At 35.8% G+C, this 14838-nt stretch overlaps 1 protein-coding gene across 1 annotated transcript in view; it reads left to right on the forward strand.

Moving 5' to 3' along the window:
• Nucleotides 1-14838, forward strand: part of HS6ST3 (heparan sulfate 6-O-sulfotransferase 3) — a 741439-nt gene that overhangs the window by 192896 nt on the left and 533705 nt on the right.

Raw genomic sequence — 14838 nt, forward strand, 5'->3', positions numbered from 1 at the left:
GAGAAAGATATAGGCCAGAAGTCTAAGCCAGTCTAGTCTTTCCATGTTCTTCTGCCTGCTTTTATTCTGGCTGTGCTGGAAGCCGATTAGGTTGTGCCCACTCAGATTGAGGGTGGGTCTGCCTTTCCCTGTCCACTGAATCAAATGTTAGTCTCCTTTGGCAACACCTCACAGACACACCCAGGAACAGTACTTTGCATCCTTCAATCCAGTCAAGTTAACACTTAATATTAACCATCACTGGTTGGATGCTTTTTTTCTAAGGTTTTTGTAAAGAGGATACTGGTCTGCTTGCTTGCTTGCTTGCTTGCTTTTCTCTCCTTCTTTCTTCTTTCTTTCTTTCTTTCTTTCTTTTTTTGAAAACATTTTCAGGAAATGAGAATGTACATTGGCTATGCATATATTAATATCTTAGGGCTTTAAGATTGAATGCATATTTGCTTTCTTTCTTTCTTTCTTTCTTTCTTGAAAACTGAGATTTTCAGGAAATGAGAATGTGCGTTGGCTGTGCATATATTAATATCTTAGGGCTTTAAGATTGAATGCATATTTTTACTTATTAGTCTTGCACTTCATCGCTTCATGATCTTTGGCTTTGGTAAGGTCTTGACAGTGTAAGATAATCAACCAGTAAAAAAAGAACAGGAGGCCGTGTGACAGAAGAACTTCAAGCACCTCTTCAGTGTGATTCAGCTGAAAGATCTACAACTCTGACATGTTGATGATTTATCATCCTTGTGCTCCCCAGCACATAAATTTCAAGGAGCAGCTGACACTTCTGATCATCTTAAAGATATACTATTTAGCAATAATTTAACTTCCAGAGAGACTAAAAGATACTTTTATTTAGTGCTATTTATTCTACTTCTAAATTCACGATACTAAGTTATGAAACTATAATAACCTTACATTTTAAGAACAGCCATTTAGCCATTGAGAGGATGGAAAATATGGTCACATATGTGATTTAATAAAGCTGTACAGAATAGGGAATTGGGCTCTTAGATTCTAATAGTTATCTACCTTAGTGAGAGAAATTGGTGTTCTGAGGAATAAGTCATGAATTAGTTCACACAATATTTACCGTTACTCTAATGATGAATTTGGTAGGCGTGCTGTGGACTGGAGAGTCTTTCTGGCCTGTTTGGAGATATAAGAGGCGAAGTTTAACTTAAAGGACAAGGTATCTTTCGATTGCAAGGAAGAGAAACTTATCTCAAATTGGTTTAAGCAAAAAGGGGAATTTCTGTGCTCGCATAACTGGCAAGTCTTATGGTTCTCTAGCTTCAAGCATGGATAGATCCAGGGGCTTAATCAACTTATCAGATTGATATCTATCTCTCTTCCTTCTGCCTCCCTTCCTCTCTCTTTCCCTCTCTCTCTCCCTCTTTCCCTCTCTCTCTCCCTCTTTCCCTCTCTCTCTCCCCCACTTTCCCTCCTTCCCTCCCTCCCTCCTTTTCTCTTTCTCTCCTGCCTGCCCTTCTCTTCCTCTTTCTCTCCCTCTTTCCCTCCCTCCCTCCCTTTCTCTCTTTCTTCTTCCTGCCTCTCTTTCTCTTCCTCTCTTTTTCTCTTTCCCTCACTTCCTCCTCTCTCTTTCTCAGTTCTGTTTTCCTTGGTGTTGGCTTCATTCTTCCCAGTCATTGTCCAGGTTGGCAACCTGAAGCTTGAGGCTGACATTGTCTGACAAGTGGCAATCTCAGAGAACAGAGTGAGGCACTTTCTGTGTAGCTTAGGCAGTTTGTTCTCCCCTTCTGCTTTATTTTAGCTTCTCCCTCTTTTTCTGCTTTAACGATTTGATTCTTAATCATTTAGCCCTGAAATCCCTCCTGTTTCCTTCCTGAGTTACCCCTCTTTCTCTATCGACCTACATGCAGTCTTTGAAAGCTCTGGATGTGTGTGTGGAGGGAGGGGGTTTATTTAAAATTTTATCGTGTAATGTTTAACATCCTGTAAAAATGTTCATAATACATTAATACAAAAGCAGATCTCCAGTAGCTGTAGACTATGGCATCCTTCAAAACACAGATGAATAGAATCTCTAGGTCTATAGGCATGAAGACATACAGATAACAACAAGATATGCAGTAGGATATTCTCCACAGAGTTAACAGTGGTTGTGGCTAGGAAAGCATTAATTTCAAAAATTTAGCTTAGTGTACTTAAGTCTTTACTTTGGGCAGTTTGTATTACCCAGAAATGGCACCTTCACTCTCCTGATGGGAGATATGCTTGTCTGTGCTTGGCTCTGTTACCCTGGGAGCTGATTTGAGAGGAAGACTAGGGGTTTTAACACTGGATATGTGAACTTTTGCCCAATGCTCCTGTTTTCAGAATGGTACAGACACTTACCCTTAATTATACCTTATTAAGGTATAATTAATAATTATGCCTTAGGTGAGGTGGTGTGTATATGTATGTGTGCATGTGTGTGTGCCTGAGTGTGCATGCGTGTGAGTGTGTGTGCGTGTGTGTGTGTGTCCAGGCTGTGCTGAGCAAAGCAGCAAAGCACATCTGGGAGAGAAACAGAACACCCAGCACCCATGGCAGCAATGCCAGGGCAAAGCCTCTCCTCTGGAGGTCCTTGGAAGACAAGAAGATCTTTGTCACCAAGGCACAATGTAGTAGAAGTTGACTCCAGCAGCCACAGTCCCTAATTCTCAATGTTTTTTCATAAAAGTAAATTGGATGAGCCTCTATATAACATCTCAGACATCCCTGTTGAATTCATAATTAAAAATCTAAATGAATTATTTTTTATTAAGGTATACTTTCAAATGCTTAATATCCATGAGATAACTCTGATTTACTTCAAGGAGTCTTAACCATAAAAATATATAGAAAAATCTTATATAATGCCTTAAAATATTTTAATATTTGGCAATTTTAAGATCCTTAAGGAGCTTTAGCTTTTTAGAGCTATTTTAAGATCTTTAAAGAACATTATCCACATATAGCTCAATATAAGTCATTACTTACTATCAAGCCACGTGTGGAAAGTAGTTATAGTGAACATTTTAAAATGGAATAATACCTAACATCAAATTTAAAGTAACATTGGTGATTTATTTAATTTTTCTTTTCATGGAATTTATGGCTCAATGCTGAACATAATTACAATATTTTTTATCCCCAGTTCATACAGAGATGAATATTTCTACTCTAGTTAATTCTTCATTCTTCTTGCTATTAACTTAGTATGTTAGTAATTGTCATAAAATGGAAATAGCTAATAGGCATTGGGTGTTGTATTAGTCGTCCTTCTTAGCTTCTGTTTCTCCCGTCTCCTTCTTTTTATTCTTTAATTCTTTACTTTTTTAATGAAAAAATCATAGCAACTAACATTTAGTTGCTATGTGCTAGGCTCTCTGCTAAATGCTTTGCATATCCTAGATTATTTAATTCTCACAGTGATCCTGTGGGGATTGATGGTTATCTCCATTTTGCAGATGTGGAGGCTGAAGCTTCAAAGTTTAATTAGCAAGTTTGAAGCTTTGTATGCTGTATAGCAGTGAGTCTCAAAATGTAGTTCCTAGACCAGAAGACTCAACTTCATTTGGGAACTTGTTAGAAGTGCACATTGTTGGGACTCACTGCAGATTTACTGATTCAGAAACTTAGAAGGTGAGGCCTGGAAATCTGTTCTAATAAGCCCTAAGGGTGATTTTGATCTACACATAAGTTTGAGAGTCACTGATGTAATCCCTCTCTGAACCTGATCTGAAAATTGTTCTATATTGTTGGCTTTTCCATTTATTATAAGTATACACATATGAGTTTGTTATTGTAATTTATATTACATTTTTTAACCTCTGAACAAATTATTAAAAACTCTTGTGTTTAGATAGATTTCTTATAATATAGTTTATTCTGGTGACGGTTTTTTAAAATTTGCATTTTGGACTAGATTACTCAAAATGTTATCAGCTAGAATCTGAGAATGCTGTAATATATTAGAAAAAATAGGTACTGTGATCAACTAGGGTTACTGTCTGGGAATATAAAGATGGGTCAGGTATCAGGAAATCTATGAATATAATTTGCTGTATCAACAAAGGAGAAAAATTCATTACATTCCTTGAAAAAGTGATAAATTTAGCAGCCATTCCCAATAAAAATTCTAAGCAAAATGGAAATAAAAGAAAAATACTTTAGCGTGATAAAGACCATTTACTAATCAGCATGATAAAGACCATTTACTAAAATAATCAGCAAACATCATCTTAAATACTAAAACCCTAAATCATTTTCATTGAAATCTGGATAGAGAAAAAGATGCCTTATTTTGCTCTTATTATTAACAATGTTTTGTAGGTTGAAGTAAATGCAACAAATCAGGAAAATAAAATCATAGATATAAATATAATTAAGGAAATAGTAAAGTCAACTTTTTTTTCCTGAAGAGATTTCTTACATATCTAGAAACCCCAAGAGATGCTGCTAAAAATGGCTAGAATTGATGAGGGCAGTTTATAAAGAGCCTGATTATAAGAGAAATATTCAAGCTTTCTTTATACTATTAATAGTCACTTAGAAATGGAAATAGGAAAAGTATTCCAGTCATAAAAATGACAAAAAATTTAAAATACTTAGGTTTAATTTTAACAAGAAAGCCACAGAATTTATAGGAATGAAATTATAAAAAATTATTGAAGGATATAAAACAAGACTTAAACAAATAAGAGAACTAATACTCTATTTGTAATATGTAAACTCAATGCCTTTTCATTTAGAAACTCAAGTTATTTTTTGAATTGAATTAAAAAATTCAAGATTAAGAAAAGAGAACACTGGAGAAAAAATAAAATATAAAGAAGAATAAAAAGCCATTTTCTTGCTGGATATCAAAACATACTGTAAAACAACTGTGATGACAACAGTGTTGTGTGGGAATAGAGCAAAGATAGATTGGTAGACTGGAATAAGTACCCTGAAACAGATCTCACTATATATGGAAACAATCCATGATAAAGGTGACATCTTATTTCACTATGAAAAGAATGATTTAGTTAATAAAGAATTGCTCACACAACTGGCAATCAAAATAAATGGTTACCATTATTTTACATATATGCAAAATTAATTTCAAGAGAGTAAAAGATCTAAATTAAAAAATAAAATTCAAGAGGAAGATTAGTCATACCTGTATTAACACACAGGTTGTGGAGAGCTTTCTACCCAAAACAGGAAGTCTAGAAGCTATTAAGGAAAACACTTTTGGCCACCTAAAAGTAAAATATTTGAGTATGGCAGATGCTACAAAGACAGTAGACTGGCCATAGCTTGAGAGGATACTTTTGATGTATGTTTTCCAAGGAAGTAGAATCTGAGGCTGTGATTCAAGGGCAAAGCTTTATCTGTGAGGTGCAAACCCAGGTTAGCGAGTGTGAGGATTAAAGAAAGAGAAGCAAGAGAACATGACGTGTTACTGCTTCCCAAAAAGACATATAAGATGCAGCAAGTCACTTGGCTGGCATATTTTCTCCCCATATGACCCTTCTCAAATGAGCTGCAAGGAGGACTTATCTTCCGAGAAGTCTATGGGAAGGGAGGGAGGACAGGGAATTTGTCTGCCTAGCTAGTCCCCCTCTGTATCTTGTTTCCTGTTGGTCATTGATTGTCCTATGGGCAGTTAGCTTGCAGAGGGTGTCACTAGAGCTCCTTAATGCTCCCCCTGATGCCAGTTCCCATGTTCCCCATTGCGACGTTTCATGTTAGTCTAGAAGTGGCCCAGAAACCGAGCATGTGGTTGGGCAGTGCGGCATAGCAGGGGCCAAGGGGGATGGCCTGACTCATCCAGGGTTCTTGTCTGGTTGCATCCCTGTGGTGTTAATGGGTTTAATAGGCAGGTAATATGACCAAGGGGATCCAAGGAGAGGCAGGAGATTTGTATTCAGTACAATTGCAGAGATAAAAAGGCCTTTCAAAGAAGTGCAAATCCCAGAAGACACCCTGACAAGGTGAGTGACCACCTCGGTAGATTTAATATTCAGGGCATGTGCCACAATAAGAGGATTGGAGCCAAGAACTGCCCCATGCCTCGGAGGGTTCCTGCTTTTTCTCACATGCATCCTGCTGCCACTGCTCTGGTCAAAGCTACCATGAGCTCTTGCCTGCATTAGGAGGAGGCAGCCTTTACATTGGCCTTCCTACCTCTACTCTCTTCCCACTGTCAGTCTATTCCCAGTATAGCAGCCAGAGTAATCTCATTAAAATGGAAGTCACAGCACTTCATTCCTTGGCTCAGAACCCACCTATGGTTTCCCACCTCTTTTAGCGAAAAAGCTAAAGTCCTTAAAATGACCTGTAAAGCTCCACCTGATGCAGCTGGTTGTCACCTCTCTGATTTCATCTGCTACCACAACCACCATGTGCCTCCTACCTCCAGCCACAACTGACCTCTTCACTGTTCCTCCCACAGGCCAAGCATCCTCTACCTCAGGTCCTTTGCACTTGCTGGTAATGCCCTTCTCTGGGCTATCCATTGCCTTGTTTTCTTGCTTTCATTCTCACCATTTACTCAGAAGCAACCTTTTCTGTGAAGTCTTTCCCGACCACCCTTTAAAGATTCTCAAACTCATCCCTGACATTTTATATTCTTTATATCCTGCCCATTTTTTCTTTTATTTTAGCATTTGCTAATATAACATACTGTGTATTTTACTTACTTATTTTTTCTATCTTCTGTCTCTCCCATAGAATGTGGCCCCATCTGTGTGTCATTCAATACTTAATCCTTAGGGCCTCATATAGTCTCTGGCATATAGTAGATGCTCAATAAATATTTGTTAAATGAGTAAATGACCAATGAAACAATAATAAGGCCTGGATTCTGCCAGCCTTGGGCTTGTTTAGTATTGATGACAAGGGTTGGTGGTTGTGTGGAGACAGAGTGAGGCACTCTTGAGTTCTCAACATGCCTGGTGCAGTCCATGTTTTGGGAAAGGATAGGAACTGCCATGTTCTTGAATATGGGCTAGGAAACAAGGAAAATCCACGTGCTAGTGTGGAAAGATGAAGAAATCTTACTGGGAATATAAAATGTCTGATTTGGATTTAGCTTGATAATAAGCTTTTGATTTTAATAAAAAACATGGATGATCCTGACAAGTGAATAAGATAAATGCATTTGTTTAAAACAATTATTCTCAGAAGATAAAACTCTTTTCATTTAATAATATGAAGAGTTATAGAAATATTGTTTTGTGCTGTGATGAAGCTTTCTGTTAATGACTTAAAACTGGAAAAAGAAGTGCTGCTAGCAAAATTAAAACCAAAATGTAATTGATTTGGGAAACCTTATCTAGGCAGGATTCTATTCCAATGAAATCAATGTAAAATAATGATCTGATTCACCATGCAGGAAGATCCTAATGATTGTTTTTTGGACAAAAAGTACATTCTTGTTCATACCATGGAGTACTTATTGAGTACATATGGTTTGTCTCATTTGTCAAACTCATGTTCCATAGAAAGCTATATTACAAGATGCTAAGAGTTATGTTGTAAGTTTGTTTTTCTGTGATTAAATATACTTAGAAAACCTTGACTTATGAGATGGTAAATAGCTAAGAGAGGTTTTGAAATATAATTCCCATATCATGGAATACTTTTTTTGTAAAACATGTGTTAACATGTGTGAGAATGGTGTTCTATGTAAGTGAATTTAGGATACATTTAGCATAAAATGTTAATATGAAGTTTTTAGAAGTTTAGAGTAAATGTGTGTGTGTGTGTGTGTGTATAAAAGTTTAGAAGGTTTATATTACTTTAAAGTGATAGTTAATTTTGACTTTTCTGATGTTAAGCATCTGTACATGAAAGACCATGATAATCCAGTTATTTTATTTTAACAAGGTAGGTTTTGTATTTTAAATTTTATTTCTTTGAGCAGTGGAGTGATTCATCATGGATTTGAGGGGGTGTGTCTGTTCAAATGTTTGTTATTAAAAACAGCCATTTAAATTAAAAGTACTTTATTAAAGCCAAATGGTATTTTGTTATTCAGGACATTTTGTAATCTATGCAAGGAAACAGATTAATTTTCAAATTCTTAATTTTAGTTACCTTTCTATTAAAAGTATAAAACTATAAATATAGTACTTCAGCTAAATAAACAGTTAGTAGGTTGACAAATTTTTATTGAGCTTGCTACTGTGCCAGGTACTAATAGGCACTGGGGACTGACAGATAAGAACTCTGTTCCTAATGAGAATTCATTGTAAGGCAGAATTCAGCTTGGTGAATAAATAGCAAGATTATTAGAATAACTTTAGTCTTCTTTCTAGTTATTAAATTGAAAAGAAAACAAGTTTTCTGTTTTATTCCATTTCAAACAATTTCACATTTTACAGTGAAAATTCTAAATAATTTAAAACATTTGTTAGACAAAATGTGCTGAACATGAATTGCTGCTTTTATATGCTGTATTATCAAGTCCTAGTTCTCAAGTCATAGATTTAGTTCACAACTAATGGATGATGATTAGTGATGATGAATCCTCTGGTTTCTCTTTAGAAATGAGAGATTGTAGAGATATTAACATATGACACCTCCACCCCCAAATCAATATTTTATTATTGAATAAAATAGTATAGATATTTATGAAGTAATAGTGCCCTGAAAGAGAACAATAAAAACTTATAAAATTATTAAACAATAGGGTTGAATTAGGAGCATGACCATCTTTTATTTGATATTTCTTCAGAATAAAATAGGAACTCTACTAATAGTTTTTGAAGGGCAGGGTTAGCTACTGATGATGTTTTGCTCCGATACCTTGAGTTTGCCTGTAATATTATGCCTTTTCTTTTGAAGTTCAGAGTAAGGGCCATTAGTGGATTAATCACTTAGTTTGATATATCCAATTACCCATTTGATACTGTTCTTCAGATAGATAGAGTGCACCATGTTTTCAATACAGTCGTCTTAGATGAACTGACTTCTAGTTGACTCTCATAACAAATTCTCATACATGTGCATATAGACATATACACATATATGCAGTACACTTGTATGTACATAAACTCACACACAGATAAGACATACACACATATATATACACTCCCCCCTCATGTTTGCCAAGATGGAAGTGTTATTCAGAATCACTAGATTGTTGTTAATTCAGTATTTAATAAGTATTACATATTTTTCCTTTAATATTATGAAACCATGATTCTCAGATATTCATGTCACAACCAACTCTTAAGCAGTTTATGATTGAATTGGGTATCACCTCTGGAGCATATTGGTAAGAAAATGAAGTGGAAATTGTCCAGAAAGCACTGTCTTCATGATGCACAAAGGGAGAAGCTGAGATGTCAAGGTGTGCAAACTGATAAGCCACATCATCTCATAGGAAATCCCCCAGATTGAGGATTGGGGTGATAGAGGATGTTAGTTGTCCATGCACTTTTCTTACCTTGGCATTTTCAAGAGTCTCACAGTTGCATGGTGGTGGCAGTATCTTTAAATTGTAATTTAAGATCTATAGATCCATTGTGGCTTAGGGAGCCGATAATAGGACCATTAATGTCTAGAGGAATGACATTACGTTTCTTGGGTTATCAAGCTCAGATGGATTTGGTAAAGCTGTTATTGGCATTTTTTCTTCCTGTCTCTAGGCAAGAAAGGAATAATTCTCTCTTATTACACAGAGAGACTTCTACGCAGAGAATTACTTATACACATTATTTAAATGTGAATGGTTATTTAGGAAACCGACATTATGGTCACTATTTGTTACCAATACAACATTTAGATTAATTTCAGAGCAATTTCTATATAGGTATCTTGAATACCTTCTGTTGATATTTCAGGCAGTAAGTCTATACACTTATATTCCTAGTGTATGGTATAAAGAAATAATTCAGCATAGCTGAAGTTATTACAACATTATTTCTTGGTTCACCAACAATACCTCAAGTTAAAAGAAGGAAGTTTTTCTTTTTCAGTTTTGCAGTCACACTAGCCACATTTTAGGTGCTCCATAACCACATGTGGCCAGTGGCTCCTGCTTGGGGGAATGCAAACCCGGGATGTTCCCCACATTGTAGAAGATTCCACTGGACAACACTCATTTTCTCATTCCAGAGGAGGAGTTAACTTAAACAGAACAATATAGGTTGGTGAAGGAATTTGTGAAATAGTATTCATATTAGAGTTTTGTGTAAAAAGGCCATGATTATAAGTTTATATGCTTATATAAAAAAGACTAAACCAGGCTGTTTTTATTATCTTTGACCATTTGTAGGGTAACTTAACTATTTAGATTCTTTTAAAATATGCTGATATTTTATACTGAATATTTTAGGTAATAAAAACGTGGATCTTGGTAATGAACATGGGTTTTTTTCTGAATGAGGAGAGTGTATTTATATAAATGCAATATAGAATGAACGCATGTGATGGAAACCCTGCCTAATCCTTAAAAGCATTGCTATAATTCTCTATAATTTAAAATTTCCTTCCTTAGTTTTGTAAATAGAATTAGTTATGTTAAAGGAGTCATAGCAAGAAACAAAACCACTGGATTTTTATAGTCAGTTTTTTAAAAAATAGTATGTGGTTAAGACTAGGGCCATGGTAACAATTACAAGAGGATGATCAACAAATGGGCTTTACTTCGCAGCTGTTTCACCAGATGGCCATGGCTAGGTATTTTGTACCTTTTAAACAGGATACATATAATAGAATGAAAATGATTCCATTGAAACCTTACAGATTTGCTGATAATAATACCTCCATGTTTTCCTTTTTTAGTTTTCAACAGAGATAATATTTATTATATAATAGGTTATGCTCACCTCTTACATTTTTAAAGAAACATATTAAATATCAGAATAGAGAAGTGTTTCTTGTTTTTTTTCCAAGTGTCATTGTGATTTAGAAGCAGTTGCTGAGGAGAAGCCATGTTAACATAACAACAGTTGATGCAATTGCAAATCTTTCTGTTTAAATAAAGATTTCTGTTTTTAAGGGCTGAGGGTTCTCCCCACTGAGCAATCCTGGCTTCAGTACAGATGTTGAGCTCTCTTTAAAAAATAGTGCTGAGCGCGATCCAGGTGTTTCCCCATTGCCCAGCACTTTGATTAACCTTTTATGAAGTATCTGCCCACAAAAATCTGGATTAGTATGCTCCTGTGTGTCTTATTAAAAGCCTGCCAGGCTTTATTGAACACTATGTTTATACTTTCTGTTCTCTGGACAGTTTTGGTGTCTGGTAGGTATCAAATGGAAAGCATCAGCATACACTACGTTAACAAGGATGTCTGATATTAGCTGCTGACTTGAGTTTGGAACAGGAAACATCAAGGTTTGATGCGCCGATTGTCAGGGAAGAATGACTGTGGTTACACACACAGGAGGGGCATTGGTTTTCCATACACAAATGCTTAATGGAGGGCCTACTTTGCTTCGTTGGGAGACATGTGAATAGAATTTTCTGCTATTATCAAATCTTTGAGATAGGGTTTCCAAGTGTGTGCCCATTGTCTAGTCTAGTCCTGGGCCCTCAGTACAGGAGCCACTAGCCATGTATACTATTCACATTTAAATAAAAATTAAACAAAAATTAAAATTCAGTTTTGCAGTCGCACTAGCCACATTTCAAGTGCTCCATGTGTGTCTGGTGGCTCCTGCATTGGGAGATGAAAACCTGGGACATTCTCCCAATTGCAGAAAATTCTACTGGACAGCACTGCCCTGAATTTTAAATACCAGACTGACCTATACACTACAGAGTTTCTATTTATACTCTACACTTGTAAAAGGATTTCTCCAATGAGCTTGTGGATTCCTTTAAATTTACAGTATTAATATCAGAAGTATCAGCTCTTCCCTAGAGGAGCAATCAGCTCCCATTACTTCTAGCTTAACATTGAATCTTTGGGTGAGAGATTAGACTTTGATTTCAGAATGGGTTCTTGGCATAGCTAATGTTTTTTAAATACCTGGGTAACTCACAGGAATAGACTCTTGGGAAAGTGATGGTGGTCTGTAGATTGTGAACTACAGAACAACGGTGAGAAAAGCTGGCACAAAATTCCTAGTATTTAGAAAACGCTAACATTTTTCCAGGCTATTTGTTTTTGTATTTTGTAAAATTAACAAAGTAATTTACTATTTATATAGCTGTTAAGATGACTTTAAATGGTTGAGGTCCTGATTATGTTACCCTGATATTCATTTTTTTACCCACATTGAATGAATGGGTTCAGGCATTTTTAAATTTCCCAAGTTATATCTCTTTTATAATATGAAAATGTCTTTTAAACCTTTATAGTTTCATTCGAATGTTTTACCGGGAACATTTCCACCAATTTTGCTATATCGTCCCTTCTCTTTATTCTAAATTGATAATACTTTAATTTATTAACACAGTTCCTTGGATACCAACATCTCTTGCCTAGTTTATAGCTTTCACCCACAAACTAGTTTTGTGGTCTCTAGTTTGTCTCCTCTCTGGTCTATTCTCAATACTGCTACTAACTTTATCTTGCTAAAATGCACGTTTGATCATGTCCCAAACCAATTAAAACCCTTCTGTTAGATTCCCATGGCTTGCTATATTACAGACTCTTTAGCATTTTTTTCAATGGCCTATCACATTGGGTCCCTAGTTACTATATTTCAAACTAACTGTTTTTTACTGTTTTAAACTATATTTCAAACTATTTTTTTCCTATTTATCTGAAGTATTTCTAATAAATACATAAGTCTTTATAATGAACTTTTCCCTTTCTGCACAGGTTTCTAGTTTCTCCCCTATCTACTAGTTTTCCACAATGACCATTTTACTTTACTGTGCACATTGAGGTGGTTTTCTTTCCTCCTTTCTATTTCTACATTTTCACTTATTTTCTTTCTCTGCCACTCTTCTCAGGGAAAGAAATATTGCTTCTCCTATCAAAGTAATTAAACCAAAGCTGAACTCTTAATCCATCTTTTGAAACCTGCAGTGGTTTCCCTGTAGCGTGTAGGTTAAAGTGAAAAAGCTCTTTGGTGTTCCAGGAACAGCAGGGTTCCTCCCAAATCACTTTGCCAGCGTTAGTTCTCACACTGTTCCTTCCCTGAGTGGTCCCTGCAAATGGAATCATTCTCTGTGCCCTTGTTTTGCTTACTCCCTACCTTGCCCAATAATCTTTTTTCTAAATATAGTTCTCCTCTCCCTCATTTGTAATCATTTTTGAGCTTCCAGACAAAAGATGTGTCCCAGATGAAGGCATTTCTGATTCCCCCAGTGTGCAATGCCCATGTCCTCATCTGCACTCCTATAAAATTTTCTTATCACTTCTACTGGCATTCATAAGCTCGCATACTCATAGAGGAGCTTCTTGGTAACAATTTACTGCTAATTCAGCTTCTCTTATTCCCTACAATGCCTAGCACACAATCTTGCGTATAGTACATGCACCAAAAAATGCATCTTGAATGAATGAATGAGTGGAATAACTTATTTCCAAGCCTGAACACTTTATTAAAAACTATTTACAAAACTGTATTTATTTTAAATAAAAATTTCTTTAAAAAAAAACCTGTTGTTTTGGCTCTTCCATGAATGAATTCTGGATTAGGATGGGGAAGTAATTAATTTCTTACTTTAACTGGTTAGATATGTTGTATTTAGATAATTACTGAAATGGTCCAGCTTGCTAGATTTACATATAGAGAGCTGTCTTATTTAATAGTAGTAATTTCATGGATTCTTTGTGCTCTGCTTATATGCTAAGATGTCAGGATTTTCAGTAGAAAGGAAATAATTTCAAATTAAGTAAACAGAGATGTGTATGCACTCAGATAAGCATGGTTTGGCATGTGCACACACAAAACACATAGCATGTGATGGGAGGAAGGAAATGGTGAAACTGAAAGATGGGAAAAGTAAATGGTCTTAAGGCAAAATCTACAGTTACACATTCTTAGAAGCCTTCCTGCTGAAATAAATAGTATAAAGTAAGTTTTCTCTTTAGGCTCGTTCGCAAAGAACACTACTTAGATCAGACACCCGAGTTTGTAATTGTTCATTTCACAGAGAATTCTCTGAGGCTGAATGCCTTGCCCTCTTCCTGTGCACATTCTTTGAATCCTGAGACATCTCTAATAGTCTGCTACCTAAATCAAGATAAAGCAGCACCCAAATTGTTCTACAGCAATTGCAAAATTTTTTTTATTACTGAACTCCATTTCAGCTTTGTAGATATTAGTTGACCTGTCACACAGAATGAGGTTATCGTGTTTGACCTCTGTGTCCTCTGCCTATTTTAAGGGCAGAAAGTAACAGCTCAGCAGAAGTGAAGCTGAGTACCTATTCTTTGTCATGCAGCTTTACTTCTACCAAATACATGGAATTAAGTGGAAGAAATTTTATATTGCAGGAAAAAAGGATTACCAATACCTGTTGGAGATAAAGGAAAAGCAATATCCTTTTTAAATTTGTAAGTTCAGTTGTAGTAGAGAAAAATGTATTTTGGAATATTTAACTTTTAAGTAAGCTAGAAGTTTAAAGGTACCCTGTTTCAGTAATTGTTTCTGGATCTTTTACGCTAGGGAAATGAAAAGTCCAAATGTACTGTTTCTTTGGGCTATTTCTCATGGTGGATTAAACTCCTTAATTTCAGCCCTTAATCCAGGCACAGGGAAATTCAAAGACAAGAGAGTCGCTGCTTGCGTAGAATTCGCAATCTATTGGTTGCAGTAACCAAATAAAGCAACAATGAAAATATGGTGACACAATGTAAATTTGAATACAAAAGTCTACGGAGGTAGGACTGCACCTGTCTCATTCACTGCTTCGTTCCTGGCATCTAGCACAATGCTTTGCACATGGCGGAAGCTGAATAA

This window comes from Pan troglodytes, chromosome 14, assembly GCF_028858775.2.
Source record: "Pan troglodytes isolate AG18354 chromosome 14, NHGRI_mPanTro3-v2.0_pri, whole genome shotgun sequence".
NCBI classification, from domain to species: Eukaryota; Metazoa; Chordata; class Mammalia; order Primates; family Hominidae; genus Pan; species Pan troglodytes.